This window comes from Mus musculus, chromosome 15 (genome assembly GCF_000001635.26).
Source record: "Mus musculus strain C57BL/6J chromosome 15, GRCm38.p6 C57BL/6J".
In the NCBI taxonomy this organism is placed as follows: domain Eukaryota; kingdom Metazoa; phylum Chordata; class Mammalia; order Rodentia; family Muridae; genus Mus; species Mus musculus.
Window position 1 is genome coordinate 30,523,465 of NC_000081.6, and position 21,337 is coordinate 30,544,801.

Genomic DNA, 21,337 nt, shown 5'->3' on the forward strand with positions numbered 1-21,337 from the left:
CTAAAGGCCATTTCACAGGTCCATCTCACTATGTATTCTGGAAAGACTTCCCACCAAGGCTGGTGACCTGAGTTTAACTCCTGTGGTCCACATAATGGAAGGAGAAGTGCCCCCTTCCCACTGACTTTTGCAAGGTGTTCTCTGACCACAACACCCTTACATAAATCAATTCAAAATGAACAAACAAACAGGTGGGAATTTATAAAGTATGATGGCAGCAGCAGAGAATTAAACCAAATACCATGTCCTCCTGGGTATGGGTCCTGTGAGATTGTGTGGATCACATGACCTTAGTTGAGTTAAATTCACGAAGGTCCCAGCATCCCATTAAATGAGACTGAACTCAGTAGGTCAATCTAGTCCACCAGTGTATAGTACAGATAGAGTTTCTCTAATAAGTCTGAAGTGACTTCAACAGAAACAGTTCTTCAGAAATGCCCAGGACAGGCAGAAAGTAAATCTTTAGCCCACAAATATGAGTGAAGCTTTAAGAAAGCTAAGTGTAGTGATATATATGTGCTACAGAATGCCTGTGCAGACTACATGAAGATATAGGTAGAATGGGATTGAAGCTGGATGAGATTACAGACTGTGAGACGTCAGAATTAAAATATAGTACAACATCTTTACTGTGAGATAGAGTCTCACTGTGTATTCTGGAAAGACTTCAGGCTTTTTATTTTCCTCCTTCAGATTACAGAGTTCTGGGATAGCAAGGCTACAGGTTATGTGTCATACCTGCTGTAATTTGAGGAACTCGGTCAGGGGTGCTGAAGATAGAAAGTGATATCTGTGTATTCTATTCAAATGATCCACCACTCCACAACATCTCCTACTGTGGGAACTTGTCCATAAGATTTATTTCTTAATATTCTAGCCTCAAGTTTAGTGCTCAGCATATGAGTGATTAACAGAAAAAAAGGAAAAAAAATAAATATTTGAAACAATATGCATAATTTTACTGCAAATTGAGAAAATTTCCCCAAATTTCCAAATGGACAGGTCACTCACACAGTTTTGGGGAACGGAAAATGATTTTGTCATTCTTACTGTAGTTGAAGATCTGGGGTATCCCTCCTGGCTCCCCCCTCACCAAGCTTGAGCATATATAAGTGATAGAGAATGCATATATGTGATATAGAATATCTTCTGTATTCCTGGTCCCAGCTTCTTTCATCCTACAGCTAAGATTGGCCTCATATAGGAGGCATACTGGCTCCAGTCTCCCTTGGAACATGGCCCTAGGTCTTTATTCTAATCCCTACACATCCGGGTTAAAACTGGTTCTGATCTTTGCCTGTTACAGATAGACACCAACTAGGATGCTATGCATGTGACTCATTTAATATTAGATTTTTTTTTCCTTAAGAAAGCAAAAAGACCTTTAACATTTTCTAAGAAAACATGACAGAAATGCTGGGTGTAATGATTCCTTTAAAGAGTAACCCCAGTCCTCTCTCAGGGAGATGATGTGAAATGCCACAGGGCTTCCACTGTGCGGGGCCTGATTATCATAAAGTTCAAATTCCTGGGTACAGCACTACATCGTCAAAGCCTCCTGCCCTGTCATGTGGAAACCTCTATCAGTTCCGTTTCCAGATTTGATGTGAACGCTAGCGATATTTTCTCTCGAATGTCTTTGAAAGTTGGTCATATTTCCTTGCTCGTAACTTTACTTCTTGTGTGTGTGTGTGTGTGTGTGTGTGTGTATCCTCTACTGATAGCTAATGTGCACAGTTTAAGGTTATTCAGGCACACTGGCAGGACTATAGAGCAAAACTTGCCAAAAATGGAACTCAAACCAGGCCAATTTCTCTATTCTACCAATTTCTGTGATAAGTAATTCCTAACTTCCCTGAATGTGGGGCTCAGTGATCTTCGATGCCAGTTACAGCTGGGTAGCTTGGGGAGAGGGGGCGAGATGTTGCTTTGCAAACAGGTTGCTTAGAGGATGAAAACATGGACCACACTTAGACTGTTAAGGATAGAGATAGTGGGACAGAAAGGAAAGCAATTGTGTCTCATTTCTGTCTGACCTGTGCCACTTTGTTTCTATCTGCAAAAGAACAGGTGACGTTGCTGTCTAGAGGCAAAGGGAATTTCACCTAGAGAAGATGAAAGAGGAAAGGAGTGTGTGGGAAATGTGATAGGACGAGGGTTGTGAGAAGAAAGACAAGGTTTGAAGAGGGGGAAACCAAGAGAGAGGAAAGGAATCAGTGAAAGATGGAGGGGGTGTGGTCTTAGAAAGAGGACTGGCAAGCCAACTAGAGACAAGATAGGGACAGCAGTGAGGGGCATCAGGAAGAAGACACGGATATGAAAGTGGATCAATAAACCGATTTCTTTGAGAGTTAACAGTAAAGAAATATTTAAAAATTATCCTGATGCTCTCATTGGTTCTTTAAATAAAACGTTTGCCATCTGCTTATAAAATAAAGATGAAGAGAAAAGAGGATGGGAAGTTTGGTACAGTCCCTCATAATCCCTGATTGGAGGCTTTCTATGCTAAAGTTAAATCCATTTCTGTCAAAGATAGGAAAAGAGGTTGGACCCATTTTCAACATTTTTCTACCTCAGATATTATATGAGTTACAGATTATACATCTAGATGTTGTACTAATTTCTCATCTAGCTACCTTGTATTTATGTATTGTGTTCTCTTTCCTCTCCTATTTCTTTGTCTTTGAAACACTTTGGGCATCTCACCTCTGGGGCGTAGTCTTCCCATCTGCCATAGTCAATATTTAACAGCTCCTCTCCTAGGATCCACTTGTTAATGATCGCGGGGTTTTAGAATAGTGTTTGTTTTCCATGCTTGCTTTCTCTCCTTGCCTTGTCATCCTCCCCAAAAGAAAGGTTTAAACGGGGGAAACTAGAGAAATATCAACTTGTTTTGAACTAAATAAATGTTATAAAGCATTCTGGGAAATGGTTTTAATTTTATTTATCTATTTTTTATTTTTTAGTAGCTCCACAATGTGTGCAATCTCCTGCAGCTTCTCTCTGTTTTATAAGCACCTTTTATAAGTCTAAATGGCTGTGTTTACAGAGAACTGTTCCCTTTAGCCAATAAAGCTAAAATCTGTTCAGTGCTGCTGTGCCTTAGGGAGAATCCCTTGGAGAGCCAGACCTCTGTCTGGCAGCGTGCTCCTTTTTATTAACACTTGGTTATTTGATCTCTGTGGCACTCTTGCATTTTAAAGCAGGAGTTTAGTCTTCATTTTAACAAAATGCAAAGTTAGTAAAAAGTTACACATATCAGAGGAGTGTCAGATGAATACCTTAAAGACCTCACTCAGTTACATCTCTATTTCTTCCCTTGTATTCCAGTAGTTAGATTATCTGGTCTGTAGTTTTAATGGAGGTACGGAAGACATGCTGGATCCTCAGAAATATGTACATTATTTTTCTTTTCTGCTATTAAGCAGTTTTGTTATTTTCACATGAATATTAAAATTTCTTTATATTACAATCTGACAGACATTATTTCACTTCACAGTATGTTGATATGTGGCATTTGGGGCCACATTAGAGAAACTAGTTTCCTCATTGGCATTATTATGTCAGAAGCAGAAGGGAAGTTCTTTCTCTTTCCTCCGCCACATCTGCTGTTTCTACGTTATATCCCAGCAACCTGGCAGTTGTTTGTTCAATAGACATCAACTGGAATGCAAGGGGAAGCACCAGGTCCCATCTCTGGCTAAGGTTTGTTTTCAGGTGCATCTGTTGATGAGTGATCCTCCGCAGTAAAACAGACTCTGAGTTGTTAGTTTATAATGAAAATTACTTCTGACAGAGGGGAGCCCCGGTCATTTTTAGCTGATGAGTTATCTTCTTCGAAGGACTCGATGGAGTAGAGAGCATCACTTCATATACCGGAAGTCACTCTGAATCCTAGATACAACCATATAGAACGAGGTCTAAGGAAGAAAGGTTGGAATTATATATCATCTTTCCCAGTCATTAGTGCAACCGAACATGAGCCAACTGGTAAATATGTCCAGATCGCCAGACCTCTCAGCCTTGGCATGTAGTGATTCGGAGCATTGCATGTGTCACCCCTACTTGGCTTTCAGCTGCTTGCTCCTCAAAATTCTTGGCCTGAGGTATAGGCACAGCCATCTTTCCCCCATTGTTCAGTGGCTCTCAACTGGCAGCAGCAGGCTGTGGGATGGCACCCTGCCTCCTCTCGTTCATATCGCATAGATAGCTCTGGGAAAGTTCAGAGAGACTATCTGAATGGTTGATCCCATTCAGCATTTCTCAGCTGCTTTAGGTAGCTGAGAGCCTGGGGTCACTTCTCTTGTAACACTGAGCAAGGAAAAGGTCACATCCCCACTCCAAAATCCAGCCCGTTTCTTCTTCTGAATGGTAGACTTGGAGATCTCTCCATCAAAATCCCCTCCCCATGTTTTCAAGGCACACTCTGGATGCTACTGTAGAATTTCCAATAAGACCAATAATATAGAATAAATGAGTGAGACTCTAGCCATGAACTCCAGGTGAGTGAGAATAAAATATAATATATTCTCACCGCAGAATTCCTTGAATGCCATCAGCTAAAAATCAGACTCTACAGTACTTGTCCCTCCTCCCCACTTATTGGATCTTTTGGGAAGTCTTTGGATATTTGAGGATATCTTCATGAAGAAGGACGATTTGAAGCTTACTGAACTAGCTCTCTCTCTCTCTCTCTCTCTCTCTCTCTCTCTCTCTCTCTCTCTGGTTCATATTAGTAAAGGGTGCTTAGACTTGTTGCCAGGGAATCTGCTGTGTGCATACTTGGTTACCGTCTCCACAGTCTCCTGCTGTCCTTGAGATCAAACCTCAGCACAGGCCAGGTTCCATGTGTCAGCTACATGTTCAGCTCAGCCTGTGCTTATGGTAGTAGGGCCGTAGCTCCAACAGTCCCAGGATTCGTCCCCAGCACACTGTCATCATGATGGAAGTAGAACACCACAATTAGACCAGGATACACGTTAGGAAGAGAAGAATCTGACTGCCTTTTCTGAAGTGTCTCATATTCCGCAAGGATGAGCCAGGCACCTCAGGATTCTGCAACAAGAGTCAGTGAAGGATGAGCATCTCTTCAGGCAGTCTGAATCCTGGCCATCTAAACTATATCAAACATTGTTCTTTCCATTAGCCATCCCCTAAGCATTGATGTTCTTAAGCCTCTGCGCTGAGAATTTTAATACCAGCAAGAGATTCACATATGAATGATGAAAATAGTTTATGTTGCCCGCAGAGCTCAAAAACTTTTTCTAAGAGTCAGACTATGAAGCACAAATAGATGCTGAATAGTAGAATGAAGGTGTGAAACTAAGCACAGGTCAACAGTCCGAGGCACGAGCTGATCCAAAAGCCACTCAGATGCGAAAGATAAGGCTTAGACCATTGCTTCAGAAAGGCCACGCAGAAAAAGAGGCATCAAAACCTCATATGACAGTCTCCACAGAAGGGGCCTTTGGCTTGGGCGTGGTCTTAGCATCTTGAGGAGGAAAGGCTGTATTTCTGCTTACCTGTTCTAATCACAGTCCATTATGAGAGAAAGCAAAGCAGGGGACTCATGTCAGGGACCTAGGGATGGGCTGGTGTAGAGACAGTAGAGGAGTGATGCTTACAGGCTTGCTCCTCGTGGCTGCTGCCGCCTGCTTTTGTATACTATCCAAGACTACCAACCCAGATGTAGCATCACTCACAATAGGATGGGTCCTCCCACATCTATCATTCACTGAAAAAATATTCCCACAGGTTTGTCTACAGCCTCTCACTTGAAGTTTCTTCATCATGGATGACTCTAGCTTAGTTAAAGTTGACAGAATCCTAGCCACATTGGAGGAAGGACTGAAAGGGAGATTTGTCTACACAGAGCCCAGAAATCCACGTGCATTGGTTTGGATAAAGGGTAGAAAGAAAATCAAAACAGTCTGTGTCTCTATATTCTTTAATAAGGTGGTGGATGTTCACTGAACCTTGCACACACATTATAATTAAGTCTCCCTGCTATGGGGACCTTTTGATGAGGTTTTCTTACCTCTTTTTCTGCATGGCTTTTCTTAAGCAATGATCTAAGCCTTATCTTTCTCATCTGAGTGGATTTTGGATCAGCTCGTAGCTTGTTATTCATAAACAGGGAGTCACTCCAAAATACCATGCTGCAGAGTGTTTGCACGTGTCAGGTGAGCAGTCTCCAGGCATCCAATAGAGAAAGGATTCTAAGCTCCCAAAGAGAACTTCTTCTCTGCAGTTTTAGATTGGCACATATTGCTGGTCTCATGACTACTGTGTGGGGTGCTAAGGGTTAAATCTCACGGAAAAATACAACCAAAAGTGTCAAGTAAGTTCCTTATTCCAGACTGTGACTGTGTTTAAATAGAAGGCTAGAAACTATTGTAAACCCAGTCGCACTGACAAAGCATTGAGTACCCGCCCCTACTGAGAGACAGAGGGACATTTAACAGGCATTATTTACGATTAGTGTAACCTGTATATTTCTTGGGACTAATGTCCCTGTAACAGTCATAGAAGAATTATCTATAGCCAAACTAGCCTAACTCAAGATTATTTGAATTGTGATCTTGATTTTTTTTCAACAAGAATTTAATTTAGATTATACTGAATTTTTAATAAATGTTGAATAATCCCACACTGGCTAAGAATTTCTGGTATTCATTGTATATTTGAAAACTATGTGGTTTCTGCCATGTATTTTGTAACACATTTCTGAATAACGTCTCTCATAGTTAGATTTATGCGAAGCATAACACATTTATACATATTGAATCCTTAAAATACTCAGTAAGGATACATTATTACATTACATTACAGTATATTATATTACATGGATCAGAAAGTTCCCAAGACTTTCTACTGCTTGAGGAGCCAACCCTAGGCTCTATGCAGAAGGGGCTGTGAGCTCACTCTTCTTTTATTGAATATAGCACATAGATATTACACAAGTAGAATAAGTGTTTTAAAACAGTTTTGGGAACTATCATGAACAAGTGTAGACGGAAGTCTTTACTTCCAAAATAGTTTATTAGTGGTGCCTTGAGAAAAGTAAAAGGACTTATAATATACATGGTATCTGCACTAAGAGATCTTAGTGACTGGAACTGAAGAAAATGTAGCATTGAAATAATCAGGCTGCCCTGCACCTAAAAACTAGTGTAGTTAAAAGAGTAGAATAGCCCCAGTACAGAGGAACGCCAGGGCCAAAAAGGGGGAGTGGGAGGGTAGGGGATCGGGGGGGGGGGTGAGTATGGGGGACTTTTGGGATAGCATTGGAAATGTAAAAGAGGAAAATACCTAATAAAAAATAAATAAAAAAAAAAGAAAAAAAAAGAGTAAAATAAAAGAAGAGCTCACAGCCCCTCTGCATAGACCCTAGGCTTTGTTCTTCCAGCCTTTGGAATTTTACAATCCATTTAAGGACCTTATCCCATAGGGACATCATTGGGAGCTGGGTGAGGACGTAGAAGGAGGTGGTAAAGTTTTGTGGCCAATATTGTTTAGAAGCATTATGCATGGCAGATAAAGATGCCGCAACCATGAAATGGGCAGGTGACAAGGTAAGAACACAGAAGACCACTATCTGATGCTTTAAGATTCAAATAGTCTGTTGGTTTATATGTAAGAAGGAGGCAAGTCTTGGCCACTGTCTGGACTGGACCCAAGAACTGAGAAGTACCAAATGACTTCAAGACTGATCAGTAGTCTCCGTGGCTAAAGATGAGGGCATTTTGTGAATAAAATGAACAAAACCTAGTTTAAGGTAATAGCTTATGTTTTCAATACAGGGTTTCCTCCAAATGGTGATCACCTAAAACATTTTTGTAAAACAAAAAATAAAGAAAGAAAGAAATGTGACTCTATATATGTAAGCTATAGATAGATAGATAGATAGATAGATAGATAGATAGAATGGTCTTATGGGATAAATAATGATGGATAGATAGTAAATGGTTATTATAGTAAAGCAAATTAGAACATGCATTATTTCAAAAGTTTTTTTTCCTTTTGGGGATATATATATATATATATATATATACACACACATACATATACATATATATTTGTATGTATATATGTGTGTATATATGTAATGTATATGTCTAAATACATGTATATATATATAATTATCAAGAACAATGGAACACTACTTATCTGGTGCAATCTTATTAATTATGGCTCTATTGTTATGCATTAGTAATGGAGACAGCTCATTATACATGGCTACTACTGCATGTTCTCTGGCCTAAATGATTCTTACATTGGAGGTTTCAATGGTGAATACTGATGGAAATAAAACCTATGGCATAGAAATTCACCCATCACTTCTCATATTTTACTATCACCTCTGTTGTATTGGTGATCAAACTCAAATTCTTCCATATGCCTCCTAAAGAAGTATTATTCGAACATACAATCTCTTAGGGACTATTCTCATTCATGCCACTACAACGTATGTCAACTCCTATGCTGTAGATTTGGAGATTGTAGCTAATTCATGGCTCATTCAATTGGTTTGAGAAGTTGGCTTTTTAACCCATTAGCTTTCAATGAGACCCCATCAGTGGCCAAACAAAATGCATTAAGTTATGGACAGAGGTACATAGGCTCCACCTACAGTTGTCAGATGAAGTTCTCCTGTGGAGGCAGAGATTTGTGAGCAAGAGGAAGGAATAGGCAGAAACCAATAGCCATTTGATTGGGACATTGAGTAGACACTTCTGGAGAGAGGGCACTTAATCTTAAAACTTAAGTAAAGCTAAGTAGCACAGGAATCAAGAAGGGATTCAGTAGATGTCTTATTGCTTCTAGTGTATATAAAAAAATTTGACCCAAAAAATAGAATATGTCACACGCAAAAAATGGAAGTAAACAGAGATGATCACATTAAGTGAATTATGCCACACATGTTTTTCTCTCATTTGTGCCGCTTAAATTTTATATAAACACATAAAGTTATATACTTATATACAGCTTGAAAGGAGAAGAAAACATGTCTAGAAGACAATGGGAAAACTAAGCAGGAATTTTGTGGCCTTCTGACTTTAACCAGGATTGATTGTTTATGTGATTATAGATTTGGAACTATCCAGTGAAGTTGGGTGGGCTCCCAGTATGCTCGAAATATAGACAATAACTTCACTTCTCCTAGAACCCATCAGTAGCTGGTAATTCAGCAGGGAAGGGGGTGGGGATTCCCAAGTCTCCCTCCTGTCTATGAGTGTTCTCAGATCCTGTGCTGTGCAGGTCCTCTGAGATCATGACTGCAGTGATAGTCATGCCCTTTTCCCATCTTCTGACCTGGTGTTCTTTCAGCCCTTTCTTCTAAGGTGTTTTCTGCGTATAGAAAACATAGCATAAATTTCCTCCTTAGGGGTGAGCAGCAAACCATCCCTTATTTTGAGCATTTAGTCAGTCAAGAGTTTCTATATTCACTGATAGTTATTTTAATTAGCTTCTCTGATCACGGTTAGGAGTTGATTTTGTCTATGGATACAAATATAAATGTTTAGAAGTGATTTGATGCCATGTCAGTTTAACTAAACAACAGTATTTGAAATTTCCTGAAAGTCTATGGTCTTCCTACCTATAGACTTACTAAGTTCACAGTACTAGACCTTGATTCCTTCCTATGATGCAGGCCTCAAATCTAATCAGAGCAATGTGGGTTGTGCCATATAGCACTGGAGACATCTTGCTTAGCAGATTAGTGTTGTAGTTTGTAGTGTTCACAGCTGGGAGATTCCTTTGCAAGCCCAGGTGCCTGCATAATGACTTCTGACATTATGAAAGTCAGCTAAAACCAGCTACCAGGGAGGACACTTCTATCTGAGTTACAATGATTTCTCGAAATCTTGCAGCCAAAGTATGTGCTATTTTCAGCAGTAGGGTCTGATAGTCTAGTTCTTCAGGACAATCCAGAGGAATGTCCAGAAGGACCCTGCATTATTTGAAGGCCCTTTAAAGCTTCACTGACCAACAGCATAAAAGCTATATCCCACACTTGGCAGCAGGATTTTGGTTTAATGATTATTAAACAAATATTAGAATCTATGGCTTTTAAGATATCATGGATCTAAAACAAAAACCTTCCATACAACAAAGGAATAAGTCAAATGAGTGAATCAACAACCTATAATAGGGGGAAGATCCTTGCCAGCTATGCATCAAACAGAGAATTAATATCTAAGATGCACAAAGAACTTACGGGAAAAAAAAACCCAATTTTAAAAATGGGCTATAGATCTGTACAGAGCCCTTTAAAGAAGACATGCAAAAGGCTGATAAACATTTTAAAAAGTGTTCAACATCATTAGTTATAAGATAAATGCAAGCTAAATCTACTTTGAAATTCCCTCTCCCTACAGTCAGAATGGCTATTATCAATACGACAAATGACAGAAAAGACCAGGGAGGGCGTGAGGAGAGAGGAACCATCATTCATTGTAGTGGGAGTGCAGGCACCAGGGAAATCAGTGAGAGGTTCCTTTCAGAGCTAGAAAGAGATCTAACATATGATCCAGCTATACTACTCTTGAGTATAAGTGGAGTGTTTAGTCAACAGCTCCATATCTTACTGCAGCGATGGTTGTTCATCTGTCTTCATTGTTGCTCCATTCAAAAAAAAAAAAAAAACTACAAAATGGATCAAGTTTAGATATCCATCAACTCATGAATGGGTAATGAAAATATGGAGAATATATGTGATAGAATTTTATCCAGCCATAAGGAAAAATGAATTTTAAAAATTACTCTTTTTATATTTATATATTTGTCTGAGAAGAGTGGAAACTGGTGCCATTGTGTGTATGTGGAGCAGGGAGGAAAGTTTGGGGTAGTTAGTACTCTTCCTTCCACCATGTGGGTCCCAGACTTGAACCCAGGTAATAAGGTTTGGTGACAAGTTCCCTTTGACACCGGAGCATCTTACCAGCCCCAAGAAAAATTAAAAACTTGAAAATTGAAAATGAATATATGTAACTGGAAAAAATATAGTGCACAAGGTACCCTAGACTAAGACAGATGAATGGCACATGTCTCTCATATGTGTAGCCTAGTTGCAGATCATTTGTTTGTTGGTTTAACCTGGAACACCTGCAAAACCTGAGAAATTACAAAGGGGTCGTTGAAGAGATGATGCAAGGGGAGAAATAGCACACAAATGCTATTAAAGTAGAGATGGAGAGTATTGAGAATGGAAAGGTTTAGGCATTGTGGGGGGGTGCTGGGAGGATTTGGAAAATGATGGTAAGGAATTAACCAAAACCTGGAGTATATGAAAAAGTCCATATGGAAACCTTCTGGTTTCTACGTGAATTAAATATGAGATGAAAAGGGGAGCTATCTGGCCCATATTTTATGCAGGTACTGAGTGCAGCCCAAAAGGAGAATGGAGAACAAGGTAGGTGAACCAAGTAGGCTGCCCATGCTTTGTACTTATCCTATTAACATGTAAATGTTACAAATAATGACCAAAATGTAGTTGATTTTCAAGAGAATCCCAATTAATACATTTAATGTGTCTTTCACACTCCCATTCATATCCTTTTTATGTTTATAATTACCTTTCAGGTTGAAGTAATAGTAAATCCATTTAAATGGAAATATTAATTTTTTGATGAATCATGGAGTTGTTCTTTTGTAAAACTTATTCTATATGTTCTTTCACTGAGGTATACCCCATGGCTTCCTCCCCCCAAGACCAGACGTAGGAAAAAAGTGGAACAAGACTATATTTAGGATTAGATATTTTCTTGTAGTCTGTGTTCATGTAGTACCTGTATTTATTCTGTAAATAGCACATGATATATATAAAGGATTATGGAAGGTACAAGCATAAATGTCAAATGTACAGAAAAAAATGATAAAGACAAATAAATATAAATTCTGTTGTGCACATCACCTCTGGCTTGGGTAGAGTTTGTTGAATTCTTTTGGTATTCCTGTCAACATGGAAGAAGACCCCCTTTGTATTAAGTCAATAAACATGTGAGGGACTGTTGATTTCAGGGAGAAACACAATATCTGGATAATCTGAGAACATTTAATTCACAGCAAAGACCAAATGATTTGTTCACTGCTTGATGGATTAAAGCTTATTACCATATGGTTGGCAGCCTAAGAAAACTGTTCAAAGCAAAAGCAAAAGCTTTAAATGGGAAAACCTCAAGGAATTTGCCTGTGACTTTTAGGGTAACAGAGACAGTAGGCCTTTAAGCTGAAGTCAAGCTTTCAAGCTAAATATATATAATCGGGTGGAAAACCCCTAGAATTTGGATCATGATTTGCTTGTTGTTTTGTTAGATATTTTCTATATTTACATTTCAAAGATTATCCCCTTTCCTGGTTTCCCCTCCTAAAAACGCCCTATTCCCTTCCCCCTCCCCCCCCCCCTCACCAACCCACCCAGTCCTGCTTCCTGGCCCTGGCATTCCTTGTTTTAATCAGAATGGTTTATGAACAGAAACTAAGATATGTACTCTTCAGTAGGCATGACACTAAACTCTTAACATTATTCAGACATTCTTAGTGAAGAATATTTGATCATCTGTGTCTTCATTCATTGTGTCTGTATTAGCACCAACCTTTATGTATATGCTGATTGTATAGATTCCTCTGAAAATGCGGAACAGGCAGAGATAACCTGGTTCCTACAGTGTCATAAATATTCAATCACTACAATCTATGTATTTATTCCTATTGCAATGTAAGTTTCTTTCATTGATAAACCTTTAGTTGTATACATAATACAGTTATTTACCCATTATGTAAATTTGGTGATAATTCGGAGCACTCCAGAGTCTCTCAATAGACTTCATGTTTGGTTAAAATGTGAACCTAAACCAGATCAATTGCAATTTAAGGAGCTATGCTGGTGAGATTTCAAGGTGTAGCTTCTGACATTCTTTGTGTGAGGGGGCTCAGCTCAACCGGAGACAAGAGGACTAAGGAACGCTAAAAGGAGGACACTGGTCTTCCCCAGGAAAGAACATACCAGTTGTTTATATAATACCAAATAGTCAGCCTTAAAGACGTACATTCAAATAATATTATACAGACTGAGAATGTTTTATTTATGTACTTGGGAATACACAAGCAGCCATACCACACACATACATACAAACCACCACCACCACCAAAAACAATGAAAAAATAAATTTGAAAGAAAGCAAAGGGGCTCATGGGAGGTTTCAAAGGGTGAAAGAGGAAGGGGTGAATAATCTCAAAAAAAAATATTTTTAATGCAAAGAATGACCTTACATTTCCATTATGTGAAATCCACTTGTCTTTCTGGGAAGACCCAGTAGATTAGACTACAGCAGGAAGCCTGAAGAAACGAGTAAGGGCACATGATGGACGTAGACACAGACTACGCAAAATAATATGGATATGGTGATTAGAAGCTGGGGCTGGGCTTTGTGCTGTGTGATCAGAGCAAGAAAGAAATGAACGGTTAACCCCTCTTGGGCTCAATACAGAATGCAGTGATGAGCCAAGGGATAATAGTATGGCAGCTATGGAAGGTAAGGATGGATATTTGTTTTAAATTAAGTCTCTATACATGTTCTTCATATGAATTAGAAACATTCGTTCTCGAATGTCATCTTCATTCATTCTTTGAGAATGTCATGCAATATGCAATGGTCATATTCTTTTCCCTTTCCCAACTCTGCCCAGATCTGTCCCACCTCCCTCCCTCCCTACAGTTTCATGTTCTTTCTCTCTCTTAAAAACAAAAGCAAAACCAAGACTGATTAGGGTTCCATGGCTACTCTTGAACACAGGGACTGCCCTGGAGTGTGGTTGATGTATCCAATGTCACTATATTTCTTCTCCAAGAAGCTATCAATTATGAATGGCTTTTTGACCAGAGTTGGGAGTATGTGCCCACTTCTTCATCCTGGGATTTTGTCCAGTTTAAGCTTGCGCAGGTCTTTTGTGTGCTGTCACAGTCTTTGAGTCCGTGGGTATATCTGTCCCATTGTGTCTAGCAAGCACTGTTTATTTGAAGCCATCTATCTAACTAGACACCTAACTCTTACAGTCTTTCTGCCCTTCTTCTGTATGAATACCTACACCTGGAGGGGAAGTGTGTGATATAGACATTGCACTTAGAGATGAACATTTAAAGATGCTTTTTCTCTGCACATTCTCTAGCTATGGTTTCTGTGTTAATTACCTCCAACTGCAAGAAGTAGCTTCTCTGATGAGTGTTAAATTATGTTCTGATATATGGGTATTCTAGTCTCTCTCTCTCTCTCTCTCTCTCTCTCTCTCTCTCTCTCTCTCTCCCTCCCTCCCTTCCTCCCTCCCTCCCTTCCTCCCTCCCTCCCTGTGTGTGTGTGTGTGTGTGTGTGTGTGTACCTGACACATACTAGGATCATTGAAAGCTTATCCTAAAAATGCCTCCGTAAGATTGTTCTATAGGGAAGACCAGTTTTATTGGTCTATTGGTCTATGAGGCATTTCCTTGATTTATGATTGATAAGGGAGGGCCCAGCTCATGGTGGGTGGTGCCACTTTTGGGCAAGTTGTTCTGGATGCTGTAGGAAAGCAAGATGAGCAAGCTATGAGAAGCAAGCCAGTAAGCAGCACTCTCCCATGCCTTCAGCTTCAGCTCTTGTCTCCACCTTCCTACCCTGCTGGAGTGCCTGGCCTGACTTCTCTCAGTTATCGAATGGCCTGAGATTTGTAAGATAAAATAAATCCTTCCCCCACCTCTAAGTTGCTTTTGATCACGGTGTTTCATCATAGTAATGGAAACCCTAACCAAGACAATGAATATGGCAATATCCCATTAGGTTTTGCCTTATTGCTGTTCATGTATCAAAATAAAAGTATTAGGTTTCCCCCTAGGCCTATTACTTATCAAAGTCTTAGGTACTTGGCTTCATGGACAGTTCCATATGCGGGTTGCAGATCATAGAGTTGAAGTTATTTACTTAGAACTAACTCATGGTCATAGTTTCAACACCTTCCAGATAGGTAAGTGTGTACCTCCTGCTTTAGTTTTATATTTTGCTACTTCCAAGGTCAGATCTCTTGACCAGACTTTCCTTTCTAAACTCAGAGCAATAGCTGAAACTAATCATGTATTTAGAGTTATGTAAGATTCTGTTGTCTCCATCAGATTCCTTGAATTCACTTTCCTGGAAGCAAGAAATCAGTTTGTTCACTGTACAGACAGTACCTAGAAAATGCCCACTTCATAGTGCTGCATATTTAATATCATGCTCTAATTGGGCATCAGCAACAGACTATCATAACTTCCTTAGCTTAGCAAAGATGCATGCCTTTCAGTTCTAGAGGTTGGAATTCTGTGATCCTGGTTGAAACAGGGCTCTGTTCTTGGTATGAACTCTCTTTGGGATTTAAACTATTTAGTTGGGTCCTCAGATGGGAGAAATAGAGCATGCTAGTGTACTATCATCTTTCTGTTAAATCACTGATTATATTCAGGAGTCTCTCCCTTCTTGACCCAACTATCCCCAAATACTCACATTTTTTAAAGTTCAGTTCTTTGCAATAAATATGTATCAAATTATATTAAACCTGTAATGATGATTTCAATTTGTGTTACAAAGGTCTTTCTGAGTTTGGACCTAAGACTCTAGTAGCATCCACTTCTGCGCAGTAGTTTTCACCTGTGAGTGGCATCATCCCTGGCAAATATCTATCTCCAAAACTTTCTTCATTATGATTCATAACAGCTGCAACATTATTATGGCATAGCAGTGAAAATAATTTAATGGTTGGGGGTCACCATAACATGAGGAACTGTATTAGAGAGGCTCATCGTTAGGAAGGTTGAGAGCTACTGCTGTAGGGGATCCATTGTTACTTCCCACTGGCAAGGTTTGGTTAGGACCAAACAGTTCTAGAGTGTCATTTCTATTCTTTCTTAGGATTGTAATAGGCTTCTCGTGAGGCGGCCAATCTTGAAGGCTCCTGAGACTCTGCTTCCCGTGAGTTCTCAGGAATGTTTTCAGGAGATTAGACAAACAAACAAACAAACAAACAAACAGAACAGAACAACTCTAAGGAGCTTGGAGATAATGACTGTGATTTCTCTTGCATTAGCTGAATCCCCATCATATTCCTTACCTAAAGCCATAGTTTATTAGTGTTGTTCAATATAGTAATATAATTCTTTTCTTCTTCTTCTTCTTCTTCTTCTTCTTCTTCTTCTTCTTCTTCTTCTTCTTCTTCTTCTTCTTCTTCTTCTTCTCCTTCTCCTTCTCCTTCTCCTTCTCCTTCTCCTTCTCCTTCTCCTTCTCCTTCTCCTTCTCCTTCTCCTTCTCCTTCTCCTTCTCCTTCTCCTTCTCCTTCTCCTTCTCCTTCTCCTCCTCCTCCTCCTCCTCCTCCTCCTCCTCCTCCTCCTCCTCCTCCTCCTCCTTCTCCTTCCTCCTCCTCCTCCTTCCTCCTCCTCCTCCTTCTTCCTTCTCCTCTTCCTCCTCACCCTCCTCCTCCTCTCCTCCTTCCTCCTCCCCTTCTCCTTTCTCCTCCTCCTCCTTCCTCTTCCTCTTCTTCACTATTATCATCATCATCCTCTGTTTTCCTTGACTAGTAAATTTGGATTTACCCCCACAGAATTAAAAATACATCAATTTTGTTTATATTCTTTAGAAAAATGTTATGTACTCTGGTACACAAAGATACGAATCCACTCAGAGATTAATATAATGCTCGAGACTCAAAGCCTGGTGGTCAGTGTGTATTCTAGAATACACAATTTTGGGAGGAATGAACTGGGCAATGAGGTAAAAGGCAGATAGGTATTAGATGTATCCAAGTGCACTTTCTGCAGTCAGAAAGAACGTGTTCTGAGATATTCATTCCTCCTTCCTCATTGACTGGAGGCCTATTTTTGTTTTTCCTTCATGTATGTGTGTCTGTCTCTCTCTCTCTCTCTCTCTCTCTCTCTTTCTCTCTCTCTCTCTCTCTCTCTCTGTGTGTGTGTGTGTGTGTGTGTGTGTGTGTGTGTGTGTGTGTATTTTCTTGGTTTCTCTGGAACCTCAAAGGGAATCCTTATCCAGAAAACATGGGCTACACAGGAGTGGTGAAGTACTTTCTAGCTCTGAAAGTCAGTAAACTCATGTATCTTTGACAAAGAAATTTAATTGTTCTATTTTAAGAACTCACTGAACAGTCTAAAGGACTCCAGATCTCTTGAAGTCTGCATGATAATGTATTAAGATTCTTAGAATAAAAATGTTCAAGAGACATCAAATACATTTACCAGGAAAAAAAAATCACATCGAGGACTTGGACTGGCTCAGCCATTGACACAGTGGCCAAGAATATTAATAGATGCCCTTCAGTGTCATCTCAGAATCTAATTAGTAAAACTTCATTGTTAAAGGACCTGCTTCAGAAAGAAAGAAAGAAAGATGGTGGAGAGAATGAGGGCAGCATAGAAATCCAGCTATATACGAGAGAACTGTGTAACAGCATCTTCCTGGCTGCAGGGAGCACTGGAGGAATCTGTAGCCTGAAATGGAAGACAGTAATGGATCTTTTTGTCACTGTATCTTCCAGACATGTTTGTTTGTTTATCTATCTATCTATCTATCTATCTATCTATCTATCTATCTATCTATCTATCTATTTATTTCAAGAAAAAATAAACCATAACTTTTCTGGTAATTGATAGCTAGTTTTTATTGATTTTTACACTATGAAGTTTTCTGTAGAATGGGATTGCAAGGAAGCCTAAAGCAATAGGCTTAGAAGCTCTTCTTGGCTGTTGTTACAGTTCAAGAGTGCAGCTCCTGTACTGTCTCCGCTCCTAATGCTTGTCTTCTTTTTTTATTATGATGTCCAAGTCTGGTCCTGAGCTGATCTTGTACACGTGTGTGTATGTGTGTGTGTGGGCATGCATGCAAATGAGTGAATGTGTTAAACTTTATACTTATCAGCTGTGGCTGCAACAAAATTGCATAATTAACTGTATGAATACTCAGTGATATATAGTGCCAAGAATATACATATAGTCACATTTGTGTACACTGTCAGAAGCAAAGCCTTGCCAGGTCTTGGCTAGGCATCCCTGATTCAGGTCGTGACTGCTTCAGACATAGTTGAGACAACTGCAGTATATGCCGGCATCTTGGGTCCAGGATGAAGGGCCTGTGTTACTAGTGATGGATTGCCATAGCATCTGGCAATCTATTCTACATAGTCTCACTTCCTATACTGGCAGAATTAAGTCACCCATCCAAGTCCAACACTGATGGGGCATGGTAGACTATTCCATGGAAGTGGGGAGAGGAGGAAGACAGATGCTAAAAGATAATTGAATTTATCACAAAACCGTTTCACCACACAATATTACACAAGCACGTCATTAATTCTTCTCGCTCAATTTCTGGATAATGTCTTATATAAACACATTAGATTTATGTTTGACTCAAACATGCAAATCAATGTCCAAAAATAATCCCCAGGATTGATTGTAATTTGACTGACGCTTTCCTAATATAAGTCTGCTGCCTTTTCAGGATGCTATTCAGAGTGCCCCCACCCTTGCCTACCCTTACAAATTCTCCCCATGCAAATGTTTCAGGCCTCCAAGATATCTTTTATGTCCCAATCCCATTGAGCATCCCTTCCCCTCTATGCAGCTGCTTTTCCACATCCTTACACTCAGGACACCTGGCTTCCTCCCTCATCGCTCACCACAGTTTCTGGATAGATCATACCTGTTTGTCACATTGTACATTGTCAGTGATGCACCAAGGACATCTCCTCTCCACTTTTCATCGGAGCATACTTTCAATTTTGTGTATTTAAAAATGTATGTTCAAATGCTGGAGTTATTGAATTCATACCCTGCAAGTTAGATGTTCACTTGTCAGGTGATTGAGTCTGCAAGTGTAGAGACCCATAGACCAGCACAACTTGGAGCCCCTTTCTAGTGGTTGAATAAGCCCTCATCCTTCACTGAGTGCCTGGACTTCTCTGTGCCTGTATTAATAACCTTATGTTTCTAACTCTGGCTATAGTTTTGAGGTCTAGTTAGATAGGGGATGTAGTTTCTATCTCAATGATATGTTGGCACCAAGCAGCCAAAACTAGCAACTGAAGATGGGTTTGATCTTTCTTCTCTCCTGAGTGTGATTCTCAACCCACATCACAAGGATTTTAGAATCTTCTTGTGCCAACTGCTGGGTGTGGCCAAGAGCCATCGTAGACACTACAGTGATTATGAGCTAAGTTTATAAAGGAAAACAGAATTTCTATTGGAAAAATCTATGTAGAATCCAGAACAATGAAGTCACTGACTTTTGGATCATTGTATAGGGGCTCAATGGGAGCCTAGCATGGCTACCCTCCAAGAGGCCCAAAGGGCAGCTGAAGGAGTCAGATGCTGTTTCTTGCACCCAACTAGTGGAGGGAAGCTGGGAACCCCTGTGGTTGAATTAGGGAGGGGCTGGAGGAAGCTGAGGAGGAGGGCCACCCCATAGGAAGACCAGCAGTCTCAACTGACTAGGACCCCCGGGACTCTCTGACATTGGGCCAACATACACTAGGCAGCATACACTAGCTGATATGAGGCCCCTGACACATACACAGCAGAGGACTGCCTGGTCTAGCCTCAGTGGGAGAAGGCCTATCTAGCCCTGGCGAGACTTGAGGCCCCAGGAAGTAGGGAAGTCTGATGGGGTGGGGATGAGGAGTGGGAACATTCTCTTGGAGACAAGGTGGGGGAGAAATGGGATGAGGAACAGTGGGAGGGTGGACTGGGAGGGGAATAACAACTAGACTGTAAAAAGGGATTAAAGAATAATAATAATTTTTTTAAAGAAAAATAAAGATACTAGTGAAAGCTTAAAAGGAAATCAACACCAAAATCCTCTAATCCTTTTATTCAAAGCTGTAGAGATGTAGAGTGTCTTAACACCTGAAGTCTGGTTTTTAAATCATTAATTTAACCAGAGATCATTTTAAAGGTGATGAATAAAACATGAAAAAATATCAACAGTACCATTGCACGTCCCTTAATACAATTTTTGCAAGTGTACCTTCATTATTTGACTTTCACAAGGTCACTTTCACGCTGACTGACAATGTGCATTGGTCATCTTTCCCCCACATCCAATCTTCCCCCATTCACTTCTTCCTCATGTCAGTCTACCTCTTCTCCCTAATGTCCCCTCTACTTCCAAGTCCAATATATACATGATCTTATACATCAATGTAAGACCTAGGATACACAAATAATATAATTTTTCTGGGATCTGTTCAGCTTAAAATGATAATCTCTGGTTGTTAGTTATATGTGCTTTCTTGCAAATGACATAACAGTGTTCTTTTTAATGGTGAATAAAGTTGCATATATATAATTATATATATATATATATGTATGTATATATATACACACACACATATATATATATACATATGGACATATATATATATATATATACATATATATATATATATATATACACACAATTCTGCTCATTCTTCTGTTAATTGATACTAGTCAGAACTTATTTGCTGTTGAGAATAGTGTTCATCTTTAAATGAAATAATTTTTAACTTTGTAACTCGTAATACATTAAAACATTTCTTTTAGTAATAAAATTGACTAACCAGTACCCCGGAGCTCTTGACTCTAGCTGCATATGTATCAAAAGATGGCCTAGTCGGCCTTCACTGGAAAGAGAGGCCCATTGGACACACAAACTTTATATGCCCCAGAACAGGGGAACGCCAGGGCCAAAAAGGGGGAGTGGGTGGGTAGGGGAGTGGGGGTGGGTGGGTATGGGGGACTTTTGGTATAGCATTGGAAATGTAAATGAGCTAAATACCTAATAAAAAATGGAAAGAAAAAAAAAATAAAATTGATCAATGAACTTACAAAATCATTCCCAACCTCAAATCAGGGAGAGTTAAGTGAGTTTGTCAGAAAATCCAAAGCTTAATCTTGTTATAATTATTGATCCAAGTGCAAGGGTACCTCAGTCAGTGAGTCACTCCCCCTATAGATGCTGTCTCTTAGATGTAGAGCATAAGGGAAGTTTCTTTTCTTTTTGTCTTACAGGCTGTGAGAGAAAAGCTATCCACAGCCTTGACAATTGGTAACAAACTGAAACTCTGATCTTAAAGACAAAACTGAAAATAGACTTTTTAGACCTACGAATGACCTGTTGCTGTCTGTCTTAATGGTGCCATGGGTGGGTGGGTGGGGGGCATTAATGTATTCAACTCCTGTAAAACAGAACACTTCCCCATTTCTGAAGTGGATGTTTTCTGGAAAATGATATATTGACATTTGGAAAAAATGACTTCATACCAATAAGTCTCTTCTGAGACC

At 39.7% G+C, this 21,337-nt stretch overlaps 1 protein-coding gene and 1 long non-coding RNA gene across 7 annotated transcripts in view; both read left to right on the forward strand.

Moving 5' to 3' along the window:
* Positions 1–10,650, forward strand: part of Gm41284 — a 31,122-nt gene extending 20,472 nt beyond the window's left edge. Inside the window, exon 2 of the long non-coding RNA XR_875096.3 lies at positions 19–10,650. This is a non-coding gene — a long non-coding RNA (predicted gene, 41284). The remainder of the gene's footprint in view (positions 1–18) is intronic.
* Positions 1–21,337, forward strand: part of Ctnnd2 (catenin (cadherin associated protein), delta 2) — an 856,811-nt gene that overhangs the window by 350,931 nt on the left and 484,543 nt on the right. The window lies entirely within an intron of this gene.